This window comes from Amblyomma americanum, chromosome 1 (genome assembly GCF_052857255.1).
Source record: "Amblyomma americanum isolate KBUSLIRL-KWMA chromosome 1, ASM5285725v1, whole genome shotgun sequence".
NCBI lineage: Eukaryota > Metazoa > Arthropoda > Arachnida > Ixodida > Ixodidae > Amblyomma > Amblyomma americanum.
Window position 1 is genome coordinate 533,764,095 of NC_135497.1, and position 14,755 is coordinate 533,778,849.

The 14,755-nt window shown below is 45.6% G+C and overlaps 1 protein-coding gene across 11 annotated transcripts in view; it reads right to left on the reverse strand.

Annotated features, from left to right (window-relative positions):
• The window catches only part of LOC144116282 (uncharacterized), a 97,603-nt gene that overhangs the window by 18,716 nt on the left and 64,132 nt on the right, over positions 1-14,755 (reverse strand). For 7 of the 11 annotated variants that reach the window (XR_013311814.1, XM_077651016.1, XM_077651011.1 and 4 more), the window contains exons 2-3: positions 10,921-10,988; positions 2,917-3,208 (exon numbers count right to left, since the gene is read on the reverse strand). The exons of 1 other annotated variant lie outside the window; for it this stretch is intronic. The gene's annotated coding sequence lies outside the window, so the exon portion shown is untranslated. The remainder of the gene's footprint in view (positions 1-2,916; positions 3,209-10,920; positions 10,989-14,755) is intronic. 3 more of the 11 variants (XM_077651014.1, XM_077651013.1, XM_077651012.1) reach the window with 1 other exon arrangement.

Sequence of the window (14,755 nt, forward strand, 5' to 3'; positions counted from 1 at the left end):
CGGAGGTAGTGGAGCGGCCAGGTGCGTGGGGCTGGCGGAGGAGCGCCGCTGTTTTGGCGTGCGAGAGGAAAGGGAAAGGTGCGACGACGCGAGAGTTCAAACTTTATCTGCATATAACTCGGCTTCCACAAAACGCATTAAAATAATTCTTACTGGAGGATAATTATGAAGCGGCACCTTTTAATATCCAGACATATCGCAACTTTATTTACAGCCCCTTTCTGGGTCCCTTTAAGTATACTATGTTATAAACTGAGCAAAAAAAAACACCCTTAAATTCATTTCTCCCCTTTGTATAAAACTATATGTTTATGGTTTATGGGGATTTAACGTCCCAAAGCGACTCAGGCTATGAGGGATGCCGTAGTGAAGGGCTCCGGAAATTTCGACCACCTGGGGTTCTTTTACGTGCACTGACATCGCACAGCACACGGGCCTCTAGAATATCTCCTCCATCGAAATTCGACCGTCGCAGCCAGGATCGAACCCACATCTTTTGGGCCGGCAGCCGAGCGGCATAACCACTCAGCCACCGTGGCGCCTAAAACTATATGTAAAACAAGCTACCAGCTGCTTTCTCTCTCTCCCTCTATTACCCTCTCCACCTGTGCTTGAATCACTTGAGACCCCCACCTCCGATGGTGCCAGACTTTAAGCCCTGCGTGCACATTATTAAAGGCTCAATTAGCGCTAGAACGTTGATATCCACGAGAAGCACCTTGTAAAACTGAATTCTGGGCAGCGAAAACTGTGACAACTTGCGCTTTTGATGTGCGCATAGGCAAACTAAAAATTCAAAACAACTGCCTAATGTTGCCCTCCTTTGTCTACGAACTAAGGCCGTTTTGCTATATTGTGCATAAAACTCACGTCGATGAGTGAAAAGAAACACACTCAGTGCGGTCGTCTTAGTGTGTGCTATGGCAAAATTGCCTGCTAAAGTGCAATATAAAAATTAGGAAGGCACTGAAGCCTGCTTCAGAGGAGAAATGCGAAAGCACTGTGTTTGTTACTGCTGCTGAGTTTGACTATTACACCACTTCAAAAATTTCCATTTACAACATACTATGACACTTCGTTAGATCCAATCTTTACTTACGACACACTATGAGTGGCATCACAATTTAGTACAAAAATTCGTTTTTGATTGGCTTGGTTTGTGGGAGTTTAACGTTCCAAAGCGACTAAGGCTGAGAGACGCCGCAGTGAAGGGCTCTGGAAATTTCGACCACCTGGTGGGATTCTTTAACGTGCACTGACATCGCACAGTACACGGGCCTCTAGAATTTCGCCTCCATCAAAATTCGACCACCGCGGCCGGGATCGAACCCGCGTCTTTCGAGCCAGCAGCCGAGCGCCATAACCACTCAGCTACCACGGCGGAAAATTCGTTTTTGAGGTAAGGAAATGGGGCAACTCTCACATCTCCATGTCTCCGTGGACAACTAAGGTCTCAGAAAGCATGCAACTCAAGGTGCATATGTCATCGGTTCGAACCTCAGTTGCAAGCTAGCCTTCAACTTGACTAAAACATATAAGCTATAGGCAGAGAAATGCTAGGACACCACCAGGAACGGTACATGACGAACGGCTTGAAATTTTGGTGCGAATGCAGTCTGGAATGCTGCCACCACGTTGAGGTCAACCATGTGATGCCGTCGCTGGGATTTCAACTTCAACTGGGGTATGTGTTGCTGAAACCACCATCCTCGCTTCGGCGGATAAGCGGTGGCTCAGTGGATAGGGCGCTTGGCTACTGGTCTGGAGTACCTGGGTTCGAACTTGACAGCGGCGGCAGCGTTTTGGTGGAGCCGAAAAACAAAGGTGCCCCTGAGCTGTTAAAGATCCCGGGGTGGTCGAAATTATTGGAGCCCTCCACTACGGCACCTCTTTCCTTTCTCCTTTTCCCAAAAACCAATCGTTAATCTCATTTTTTTTCTTTAGGCCATGTTTCTTTCAATAATTCCTGTGACATCTCTTTACACTTTCTTCTGGGGTCTTGTGTGGGATACCACTTCCTGTGCGGTCACAGTTTGCGTGGATCTTCCAGTGACGGCTTTTCGTTCGCATGAGGCATACAATGCTTTTCCATTGAATGAAAAAAAATAAAAAATAGCTGCGGTTCAACTACTGCTAAACCTGGTTAGAGAGCGAAAGCTGTGGTGAATCTGGCAAGTAGACGTGGCTTGGCGTGTTAACATTCGCGTTCTGCACACTGGATAGGCTGAGCACCCACTGTGCCAACCTAGCAGGTGGCGGTTAAATTAATGGTTGATCGCAAGAGGTTGGTCACCCAATGAATGCTGCAGCCTGTTGCTGCAGAGCGGTGTGCCTGCCACAATGTTGTAAGCGCTAAAGTGTGCAGTCCACATCTCTCTCTCACAACCGCGACGTACCTGAAAGTGTGACTGAGGCGTCCCCTGTTCCAGGGAGCCAGTTATGAGCTTTGCTTCCTCAAAATCATAGGAGCAACAATTATATCAGCGTTTTATGCCTCTAGTGACCTATACTGAACTTTGAACTTGCAGCCATCGTTCAACTGCAGAAACCGAACGTGAAACAGCATAAGAGAGGTTAAATTTTAAATTATTTACTAGTTATATGCAAATAGTGTGGAAGAACCTCGTTTGTATGTTTCCGGTTCAAACAACTGCCCAAACATTTGGGGTTTCAGTGACTGTTGCCTTCCCTTGTACTTGAAGTCATTTTCAAAACCAAAATACTAGTTTTGGATCACACATTTTTCCGGAGAATAAGTCTTCGCGTCGCATTTAAAAAAAAAACTTATGACAAGGTTCTACTGAACCACATGGTGATCCGTGTTTCAAAGTAAAGTCTTTCACATTATTACAACGAAAAGAAAACCTGGTACTAAGAATTTGGTGTCTGCAGTCCTCTCATTTCACACTGACATACCCAGATCTTGAGGATGCTGCAGATGGCAGTCACAGTGGAGCAGTAGGCTCGGACTGCAGCATAGCAGAAGAGGGTGCCATGAGTACAGCGCTGCGAGAGCCATCCAACCACACGTCATGCCAGGCAGTGGTCCCGGATGACCAGCTTGAGGATGAGGCCGCCAGAGAGCGAGGAACCATGAACGCAGCCAGTGTAGTAGGGCAGCTGCTGCAGCACTACCGGTCTTCGCGTGATAGTCGTTCATCACCTCGCCCATCAGCATGGCAGGTATCTTCTTCAGGTTGATCAGCACCTGGTGGGTTGTTTCAAATTAACAAAACTCCTCTGCATTTACCAACAGGAATTTAGATAAATTTTTTAAGCATCGAGAGTACTAAAGCACTTCTTGTTGCTTATTCGGCAAGAATTTTCACCGCGAATAATGCAGAGTGGTTGTGTTGTACGAAGTGGTGTTAGGCACTGTTAATGTCTGCTGTTCCAATGCTGTTTCCATGACATGATCCAGCTTTGATTTAACTGCTTGCTCAGGGCGTCGCCAATGGAGTTCCCACTCCTATCTTTTTTCAATCCAAGACAGGCAGCTTGGCAGTTAACTTGCTCCCTTCCTACGTTTTCAGTCTTCAAGTCAATTCCATCACACAAAGCATAAAACTCTTGGCACTTACAGGGCTAACCCTTAATACTTTACTAAAGAAAGCATGTACCCCCTTTCCCATTAAAAGAGGTGCTATATGGTTCACTGACCATCCTGCTGCTTTTTTATACCTTTCCCATCATAAGTTTGTCTTCCAGTGTAATGTGCAATGAATGAGTTTTCTGGTGGCACACATTCTATTATTTTATCGTTACTCATTACTACTGCTACACTAAACATTCGTCCACTCAAGTCCCCATAGTAACTAGAAATGTTGATTAAGTGGAATGTTTTCCATGCTACACAAAAACTCCAATAGGCATAATGTGTATGTCACCAGTTGTTCCTCAAAAGATTCCTGTAAATGTCTCGAAGAAAGGGAAAAGAAAACAAAACATAATGAATGCAAAATATATAAAAATGAAAACATAAAAGCAAACAAAACAAAAAATACAATGGGTACACAAGAGTCGTGGAAAAAAACGCGTTGTAGAAAGTTCCATGCTTTCGCATGTCTGCACGCAAGCAGACTTAAGTGCCCTCAATCTTTTCTCTGCCTGCATCACACCATGTGTGGCCCACCTGCGTGGCAATCAAATGACACAGCTGGTGCAACATTACCCCGCTGAGCCTGTGCCAAATTTGCCACAACTAAATGAATATAATACAGGTGCAAACCCCTGGGCCATCTGCAATTCTTCCCTTCGCCATCAAAAGGTTGTTTACTCCCAAGAACTATGTGATTATGCCAGGAACATAAGCACATATGGGCATGTTCAGTACAGGTTGTGTATTCAAATTGGGTTCCTCAGGAACGCAGGGTTACCACTTCATTTTTTTACTAATCACACTATCATACATATAACCATATCAATTATAGAACACAGGTTGGAAGTTAAGGTGGAAGTCAAAGCACAGCATGCACAACATTCATTATGCTTGGCGAACTGCACGCAATCACGCACAGTCCCTTAACGCATTTCCATTATTTTTACAATGAGCATAGTATACAAGCACACACTCTTCTCATGCAAAAGCCCACTAACTTTTTTTTTTTGACAATACACTCCTAAGCATGCTCTCTTTTTGGGCAAGAAAACTGTCCAACGGTAGCTTTTCATGGTATGCTGCAATGGAAGCAACCCTGATGCATTGCCAGCCATGAGAATGGCAAGACACTGGCATAAATATGGAAAATGCCTCAGAGATCCATTGCCCAAGCTGCCTGGTAGAAGTTCTCCAGGGAGATGTGCTGACCGATAGGTTTTACAGTAATAACCATGCAAGGTGAGCATCACGCAGATTTCGTACTCTATGTTGGTCACCCTCGACCGACAAAAGTGATGGATGCTGATGGTTGGCTGAATGTAAAAGGTTTATGGTTTATGGGGGTTTAATGTCCCAAAGTGACTCAGGCTATGAGAGACGCCGTAGTGAAGGGCTCCGGAAATTTCGACCACCTGGGGTTCTTTAATGTGCACTGACATCGCATAGCACACGAGCCTCTTGAATTTCGCCTCCATCGAAATTCGACCGCCGTGGCTGCGATCGAACCCGCGTCTTGCGGGCCAGCCAGCGTTGCGGCTGTGGCTCAATGTAAAACTGTCCGGTAACAGCTGGCAAGCACGTGGGCCATCCTCAAAGGGACGTGCAGTGGTACCACAACTCCTTTTAATTGGCCCAGGAGGAATAGAAGCCTGACAGGGTTCTTTTTTTACAGCAACAGCTGTTAAGGCCCTATTGCTTGGTTACACGATACTGACGTCGGCGTAACATGGAGTTCGAAGTGGGAAAGGAATGCAGATGCCCATGGATTTGTCATAGCGTAATGCAGTGACGTCACATATGCAGTGCTGCCTCACATACAAGCCCAAATTCAGTCTAAAGTGCCGTCCTTTCCTTAAAAAGCCCCAAAAATAAGCAAACAAACAAACAAAACAAAGCCGTTTTTATTCAGAGGGAAGCCATAACGAGATATGCAACAAAGCTATAAAAAATAATACCAATCTTAAAACTGCAAATTTAAGGTACTATTTCTTCTCTTTCCTTGATGACTCCAGCTCAAACAGCACCGCTACGAGCTTTTCCTGTCCATTCTTCAGAAGGGCTTGCAACATCTGCAAAATTTTGACTTGACGCCTTTTGCGAAAAGCAGCTCAGCATTGGTGATCATATTCCTGGCCAGCTTGGTCTTCGTTCTGACCTCTTTTCTGGGCGTCCTTGTACCGTACATCAGCCTTCTTTTGCTTGTTTTGCACGTGTCACTTCTGCTGCATCTGCCTTTAACCACTGCAGCTGTCACTGCCGCGAGCTTTCACCGCTCTGATTAATCGTTGTGTCATAGGAATGGCAGCTGGATTTCGGCCGAAATGCTAGGAATATGTCATTACAGACCTAAGCCCAATTACACTTTGTATTGAAAAGGACGATCGATCTCTCTGCACTCCCCGATTTTCACTGAATTCCCTCTCCAAATGAGCATTGCTGTGCGAGAGGCAACGAAGTGCTTTTACGAGTGCCGCCAATAAAGGATATTTTCGAGCCCCCAACCTCTTGCTTGAGTTTGAAAAATTTTTGCCAGAAGTCATCAAGTCGTTCAGATTGTCTGGCTAATAACTTGTGAGACACAAAGACTACACTCATCCATCAGGGCAGAGACCTCGTGAGCTGTCATGACCTCCGTCAGCGATGACCAGCAGGGATGAAGATGGACACTTTCTTCCCACCTTTTTCTTGCAATCAGCACGGGTCTTAAACAGTGTTGCAGGCAGATGTTGGATTTAATAATAATAATGATAATAATTGGTTTTCGGGGAAAGAAAATGGCGCAGTTTACGACAATGAATTTCGGATTTGCTCTCGGCAGAGTTATTCAGTGCTGTTTTGGTGCAGGCATGGCGCAAAAGTAGGCAAGAAATCGATTTTGTAGCAGCATATAGCAGGATTTCTGATTTGGCGCAGTTTGGCGCAATCAGCGCAGCAGTTTCACCACTGTGGTTGTTATTGATGGTAGCTCAAAAATCCTTGCACTCGGGTGACGAGTGATTGAATGCCAATCTCTCATCTGCTTTATATAACCTCAATTAATTTATTGCATAGTCCCTTTAATGCGACAGCGTTAAGGAGCTCGTGTCACAGAAAAGCCGGTGTCATCGGCGTCGGCCGTGAGCGAAAAATCCTCCTCCTCGCAATCTACGACACTGCCCCAACAGGTTGCGCGCGACGGCAGCGCCTCCTGCTCGTCTCGTTCGGGCACAGCGGGGTCTTGCTGGCACGCAGGAATCACGCGGTGAGCGATGAACAACGCAGCGCACAAGCTTGTGGCTTGCTGCCCGTTCGTTCGGAGCAGAAGCTATGCTGGCGTTCGTGGCATCGACGAACTACGACTGCAACTTGAGTCCCGCGCATTTCGGCAAGGCATCTGGCAGTGCTTCTACGTGGTTTGCCACTAGGCGCGTCCGTTTCACCGTACGTAGCAGAGCGATTCGTCTCACGGGCAAGGCGTCGTGCCTAACGGGCGATGGCGTTCCGTGGACTCCCTGGCAGTGCTGCAACACGCTGTCGCGGTCCACTCTTAAAGGCGAAGCTTAAGCATCCTCCAATTTTTTATATGTGAATTTAGACAAAATTGTATAGCCAAGCAGAAGACGAAGACAAAAATTATACAAGTTTGAGCAATTAACTCTTGGCACTGTTTGAATAACCTACCACCACTTAATTGTCTCCAAAGCTTCACGGAAATTGAGGTAATGTTCTGTAAATATTTTTTAACTAGGGCTGCAGTTTATGGGGGTTTAAAGGGACACTGAGGAGAAATTGAAGTTGGCTTGTATCGTTAGAATAAAAGCTCCTGACCACAAAATGCCACTCATACTGTTTGAACTAGGCCTGCGGTTTATGGGGGTTTAAAGCAACACTGAGTAGAAATTGAAGTTGTCTTGTATCGTTAGAATACGAGTTAGAATACCATCGTTAGAATGCACGAATCTCTGAAGCTGACAAAGGAAGGTTGCGCGCTTCAATATTGAAGTAAGTTTTGTTTTGAAACCGATAGTAGACTTTTATCACACAAGGAAGAGAGACAAAAGAGAACCTGAACGTTGGAAGCAAAGAAAACCGATGCTTGGTGGCGCCACAGGCGGCCAGGAGAGTTTCGGTTTGTTATAGCGATTGGCGTCTATGAGCTTTGCGTGCCCCGTGGTTTTGTTTTTGACGCACCTCGACTTACAAGTGCCAAACAGCAGAGGAACTGCAAGTGCCGCTTCAAGTGCTTGTGAACCTTTGAAGGAGCCTGTTAACGCTGGTCAGATGATCGCCACGGTCGATGAAAAACTATAATGGCACGATGGTCGGTGATCATGCAAGGCAGTTAGCAGTACAAAGAACACGTGTGTCTTCGTAAGTTTACCCGGCGAAACGTTCCCGGCTGTGCCAGTCAACTTTGAACTACTTAAAGGAAATCGTTTATTAGGGAAGGGAGACAAGATACAAGGCAGTTAAGAAAAAAAATTGCTGATGGCCTAGCTCTGTTAGGCCAGGATATACGTAGCGAAAGCGAGGAGACTTCTGCATCGGAAGAGTGCGCCTTTATTCACGCTGAATGCTTGAGCCATCGTGGCAGAGTGGTAGCGTCTTCGCCTCAAACGCCGAAGGACCTGGTTCAGTTCCAAGCCTTGGTGCAGTTTATTTTTTTTATTTTGTGAGTGTGTGGAGGGTTTCAATGGCTCCCATAGATGCTGCCACTGAATATGTTGGTTAGCGGTTTAGTGCAAGTTCTGTTAAGGCACGTTTATACTCCGGAATAAAGCGCACGCGCGCGCTGCACGGCGACGTCACGTCGGCCAAAGCGAGACCCTCTATACTCCAACTGCGCTTGACCGCCGATGCGTTCGGTGGCTTCGGCGCACTCTGACCACACTGGCGGAGACTTGGAGCACGTCTCTATTTCTCACTGAGTATGCCAGCCGCCGCCGGCCCGGCCAGACCGGTTCGGCTCCGCAGCGAGGCGCGCATTGTGACCTCATGTGCCTCCTCAGAGCACCGCCATGGCGAAATCGAAAGTTCGCGGCAAGTAAAACTGTCGCTTTAAAAGAGATTTGGAACCTGCAGAGACCGTGACCCTGCTCTCCTCCAACTCGTTTGTTTACGGCTCTATTCAATAGCTTCGGCAGTTGGGCGGAGCTGTTCTCTTCAAGCGCTCGGTTAGTTTAATCCATTCACAGTGCACATCTGAAGGTACATGCATGTGGGCGAGAGAACACGATCCAGTGGACCCCGTACCTCCGGAAACGTGCGGAACCCGTTGAAGCGCCGTGCATCGGTTTTACTTTCAAGCCGCCAACTGTAAACGTGAGCGCCCTTGAGCACCCGTCCGTTTTTTATGGCAAAAAAAAGTAAGCAACTTGGCCATTGCAACCGTGAGAAAACTCCTTGACGCCGCCTGCTGCACCGTGCAACAGCGCCTTTCAAGGAATCACAATCCATTGGCCCAAAAGCCTCAGCCAGCCTCCGATGGGCGCGACGTGCCGACCGTGTTCTCGCCCCTCGCACTGGGGTTAAGATATTTAATTAGCAACGGCTGCTCGCTTCGGAAAGGGGAAACGACCCGCCGGCGCCTAACCTAACCGTGCTCCCTCAAAAGCATCTCACGCTCTGTGGGGCTGAGGTCGCTGAAATGCAGGCCGGAGGTTTTGCAAGAACTTCGCTGGCAGATTCGGAAACGGGATCCACGCTGGCAAGACGCTGGTGCAAACGTAAACGAAGCGACGGTAGCGACCGCCGATAGATGCCTTCAACGTGTGGCGGCGATAGCTTTTGTTTTGGCTGCTGCTAGGCCGCACCACTAGCCGCCAGAAATCATGGAGTCTGTGTTTACGTCACGTTTCCCGTCACTCCGTCCTGTGACGTCATAAGAGTCGCTGTGACGTCATAAGAGTACGCCGAGTTTGAATGCGAGGGCGGGAAAAACTTTTTCAACTTCGAATCCAAATTTAATTTAAATAAACGCACCTTTCGCTCCTGGACAAGTGGCAACAAAGCCATGAAATGCCGAACTATCAAATTTTGCTAACAAAAAAAAATTGATAGCGTTCTCCCCACTATCCCTTTAACGTCCAGAAGTGGCTCAGGCTATGAGGGACGCTGTAGTGAAGGACTCTGGAAATTTCAACCACCTGGGGTTTTCTAACATGCACTGACATCGCACAGTGCACGGGCATCTAGAATTTTACCTCCATCGAAATATGACCGCAGCCGTCGAGATCGAACCCGCGTCCTTCGGGTCAGGAGCCGAGCACCATGAGCACCGAGCCACCGCGGCAGCTGAATTAGGGCTGCATCTATATAGAATTACAATGGTTTGGCTAAGTGCAGCAGGTGCAGAATTATGAGTCAAAGAAAGCCTGATACATCATGTAGCACTTATTTTTTACTGAAGTGCAAGAAAGAAAATGCAATGCCTGCACTATTAAACAGTTCTTTCTGTAGTTCTGGGTGGTCAATTCTCATCAAACTGAACTGAACCTGTTCTCAAGTGCAATGAGGAGCAAAGTGCAGGTGTGCGGGGGAAGGAACCTGTCCTCTTCTCGCTGGCTTGTGCAACAGCCGTGACAACACAACACTGAGCAGGAAAACCAGGCATTACTGTGATAGCGTTAAGTCTCCCACTGTGCAGAATATCCAGCGTCGTCGGTGCTGTAACCGAAAAACAGGTGGCCCACGTGCCACCTAGGTCACGTGACCTTGTGATGTCATCACAAACTGCCCACCATGGCAGGTGGCACTTAAATTAATGACTGGCCGCCAGAGGTTGCTCGGCGTCCGACAAGCTGCAGCGGCAGCTGTGTTTGAAACGGCCACCTTCCAGGGCAGTGGTGCATCGCTTAACTGCTGCACCTATGTGCCAGAAGTGGTTTGAGGACTCCCACGATATATGAACACAAAATATAGAGTGACTATACTGCGAAGCAATATGCAAAGAGGACCCCAGGCCGCTAAAGAAACTCATTAATGCTATCGCGTCTTACCTTTAAGGCGGAGCTTAAGAGTTCCCTCAAGCTTTATTGTAGATTTAAGTACATTTGAATGGAGCATTATTCTTTGGAAGAATGCATGCACTGCACATGAGCCTTGGCTAGAATTGCTTTTTCATTTTTGTTAGAATTTGGAAAAAGAAAACACAAACAAGGTGCGCACTACGGCATATCTTCACTACCCTTCTTTGGGTTTAGATATGTGCCATGCACAGGTATAATGTGGCAGCTTTCATCACATATTGTCACATAGTAGTTAGTTAAAAAAATTTTAAATCACGGCATTTCTGTTGGAATACATAACTGCAGAAATGTATTCCAACTGACTTCCGCACTTACATTCTATCGAGGCTATCTTCTCAGACTGCTTCTTCAGCTTGACCTTACTTTCAGTTTGGTGGGATAATCTACAAAATATAACAAATTTTTTTGTAAGTGAATGGAAATAAACAGAAGTCCCAGAAAAAGCCCTTTTTCTTATAGGCAAATTTTAGGCTTAGAATGTGCCTTTTCTTACTGTTATACTCCCTCTCAAAGGACAGTTTGCAGCACTGGGAAAGGTACAGCACTGTCATCCAATGAGGCGCAAAGAAAACAAACAGTCGCTGAAATATACGAGAACTGTTGAGACTCTCTTATAAACAATCATTGAAGTAATGAAAAAAGTAGTTCACGATAGTGTTTTGAGAGTTCAGCGAGCATTATGTGCACTGGTTAAATTATCAGAGAAAGTCCTCAGAAACACAGCACTGCAGAGGCCTGCGCCGTCGTTTGTAAACAAGGCGTTTGCCGTGTTTTGCAGTGTTTCATGTGCGCAGAAGCTGATCAGTAGTGCTCTTTACCTCCCTGGGATGGAGGCATTGTACTGGGGTGAGGGCATGGATGAACACATTTTGCAGTGCACGCTGTTCTGGTTGGGTCAGATTGCTGCAGGCTTCACAGTGCTGCAAACAACTTGTGAGATGGAGTATAAATCTCAGCAGTGCGTTACGAGCCATTTCACAGAAAAAGGTACTAACGTGCAAAAAATAAAGATGCAAGTAAATTATGAGAATATTTTGGCATATTTTATACATGTTTTGTAACTACTGCTTCTGTGCATTACTTGTGCAAAGTTGTATAATGTAGCTTTGATCGTACCATTGATATTGTTATTTATTCTTAAGTCTCACACCACCTTAAAATGCACTTTTGCATTTTAACCTTGACTTGAGTGCTTTCTGTCCCAAGACGTCTACAGCACTCTATATTTAACAGAGAGGAAATTCACAGGATCTTTCTGCGAAGATTTCCTTTTTCAGCGAGGCACATTTGGACGTGCAAAATAAAGCTGCACGTGTCAATAGTGGAGTCGTCCCAGAAAAGAATATAAAGAATAAAATTTGCAAATGAGCAGTGGATTATATTTCAGTTGACCAACAGGTTGACTACCTATATGCAAACATATTTCATCCCAGCCGTGTCATTTATTTTCAGTGAGTACAAATTGCTCGTTCGAAGCTGATGTGACAAGCGCAAATGTGGTGAACATTCATGGGTGTGGCTAGCCACGTCTTTGTTTTCATCACGCAATACACACTCCGCAGCTATAACCGCACCTAAGTGTGCTGGCCGTTTGCAAACAGTTGGACTCAAATCCAGATTTATTTAGAAACAGATCGCAGCAACAACACGTTTCACTCTGGCAATTCTGCACACTGATTTGCACTGGCAGCGAGCAAGCAATTCTCCCTATACACAATAACGATGGAGAATCCACCTTTTTCACAAGGCCGCTCTGCGCATGTGCCTCTCTTCTCCTTCTGCTTCACTGGTTGAAAATGAAACCACCTGCTCTCACTAAGAATGCGCAGTTCAAGTTGGTAACAGGCGCATGCGACAGATGGTGGCAGATGTCAAATTCACATGTACATGCACACACATACACACACACATATTTTCCGCTTCGGAGGCACAGGTGACCCTTTGTGGAACCAGATCGCACCTGCATCTCCCACGTGCATTTGATTTCAACAACTAGCAGATTTATTTTCCCCACTCACCAGAGGGTGCCACATCTTGTGAAAAAGGCCTTATGTCACATAGGATGTATAATAGATTAGCTTAATGAGCATAGATGAACATGGTTCCAGAAGTCTAGGTAATGACCAGAAACTGATCAAGTTGAGTTTCAGAAGAGAAACCAATGTAGGACTAAAGCGAGATGAACAATCAGAGGGCAATTTTTGCTTAGAAAAGCAATTGGAAGCAGCAGCCAAACAAATTAAGAAACTAACTTTTGAGGATAATGAAACAGAATGCACTATAACCAAATTAATTCCATTACTTGAGCTAGAGCTAGCTAAGGTGCGAGTCAAGCCAAAAGGGAAAAGACGCAAGCCCAAGAGTTGGTGGAATGAAGAGGTCAGGGACATAGAGAAATGTCAGGAAGCGTCCAGCGAACACATATATTCCAATCAGAGGGGAAAACCAGAAGCTGAAGGAGACAAAAAATGGGATACCTTCATAGAGTGTAGAAGGGAAGCACCCTATTTGATTAATGAGAAAATTAGCGGAAATGGTGCCCAATGGATGTCAAAAGTAAATAAAAAGGATAGAAAAGCACCTCTAGAAATTCTGCAAACATCTAAATACAATAAGTAATAAGGCTACAGCAAAGGTTTATAGTTACAGATCAGGGTATTTGACTAGAAGGGGATGAAGCAATGAAACACATAGGAACAAGGATGACAGAAAAATTTAAAGATATATAAAAGAAAAGGGGACAAAGATGACATAAGCAACTACCGTCCCAAAACAGTGGCATCTGTGGTTTACAGGGTGGAGATGCAGATTATAAAGGACAGATTGCAGGCTTGGGTGGAGAACGAGGAGTTTCTAGGGGAGCTACAAAATGGGTTCCGGAAACAAAGGAGGTCGGAAGACAATCTGTTTTCATTGGCACAGTGTATAGAGATTGCTGAAAAGAAACACAGGCCCTTATTGCTAGTATTTCTGGATATTAGGGGAGCATACGACATCGTTATTCACGGGGATTTGTGGGACATACTGGGCACACTGGATGTGAAAGATGGATTAATTAATCTTTTAAAGGATATATATTAAGGTAACAGAGTGCTTATAGAAAGGCGAAAAATGTATCCGGGCCAACAGAGATACACCGGGGGCTTAGGCAAGGAAGTCCTCCGTCTCCTTTGTTGCTCACGTTGAACCTGCAATTGTCGGAGACCAAACTAGAGAGCATCAGACTGAGCTTCAACCTTTCTTTTTTCAAGCAACAAGAATGGATTAAACAGTCATTACTGGGACTAATGTACGTGGATGATATAGTGTTAATAGCTGACAACAAGGAAGATTTGCAGAAGTTTATAAAAACGTGCAGTACAGAGGGAGATAGATTAAGTTTCCAGTTTAGTAACGGAAAATCTGCAGTCATGACACTGAATGATGAGGGCGGCGAGCATAGGATACAGGAGTTCACGCTAGAAGTAGTGGATAATAAGTACAAGTATTTTGGGGTGTGGATAAGTAACGGTGATGAATATCTGACAGAGCATGAAAAATATGTAATGAATAAAGCTAGTAGGAATGAAGCTGTCATGAAAAATAGGGCGCTGTGGAATTACAATAGGTATGAAGTGGTAAGAGGGATCTGGAAAGGGGTGATGGTTCCTAACCTGACTTTCGGTAATGCGGTCCTGTGCATGAGACCAGATGCTCAAGCAAGGTTAGAAATCAAACAACGCGGCGTAGGGAGGCTAGCTTTGGGAGCACACAGTATTACACCGAATCAGGGGGTACAGGCTGATATGGGATGGCCGTCGTTCGAAAGCAGAGAAGCTAGCAGTAAGTTAGAATTTGAGGAACTAACGAGAGAAATAGGAGAAAAGCAGTGGGCTTGGAAAGTCTTCAGATACCTGAACATAAGGAATGTTGACACGAAATGGAGAAAGCGAACTAGAAAATTTACAAGCAAATATATGGATAGCACTCGGGGGGCAAATCAGCAATTATCGGTTAAGAAAAAGGTTAAAGAAACAGAGAAAGCTCTGTGCAAAAAACAGGGATGCACTGGGAACATAGAGGATCTTGAAGCAGAAAATTGCCAAAACAAATCTGATAATTGTAGGGAAGCTCTTTGTTGTTGGAGGCCAGGAAGGGAGCTTTGCGGATT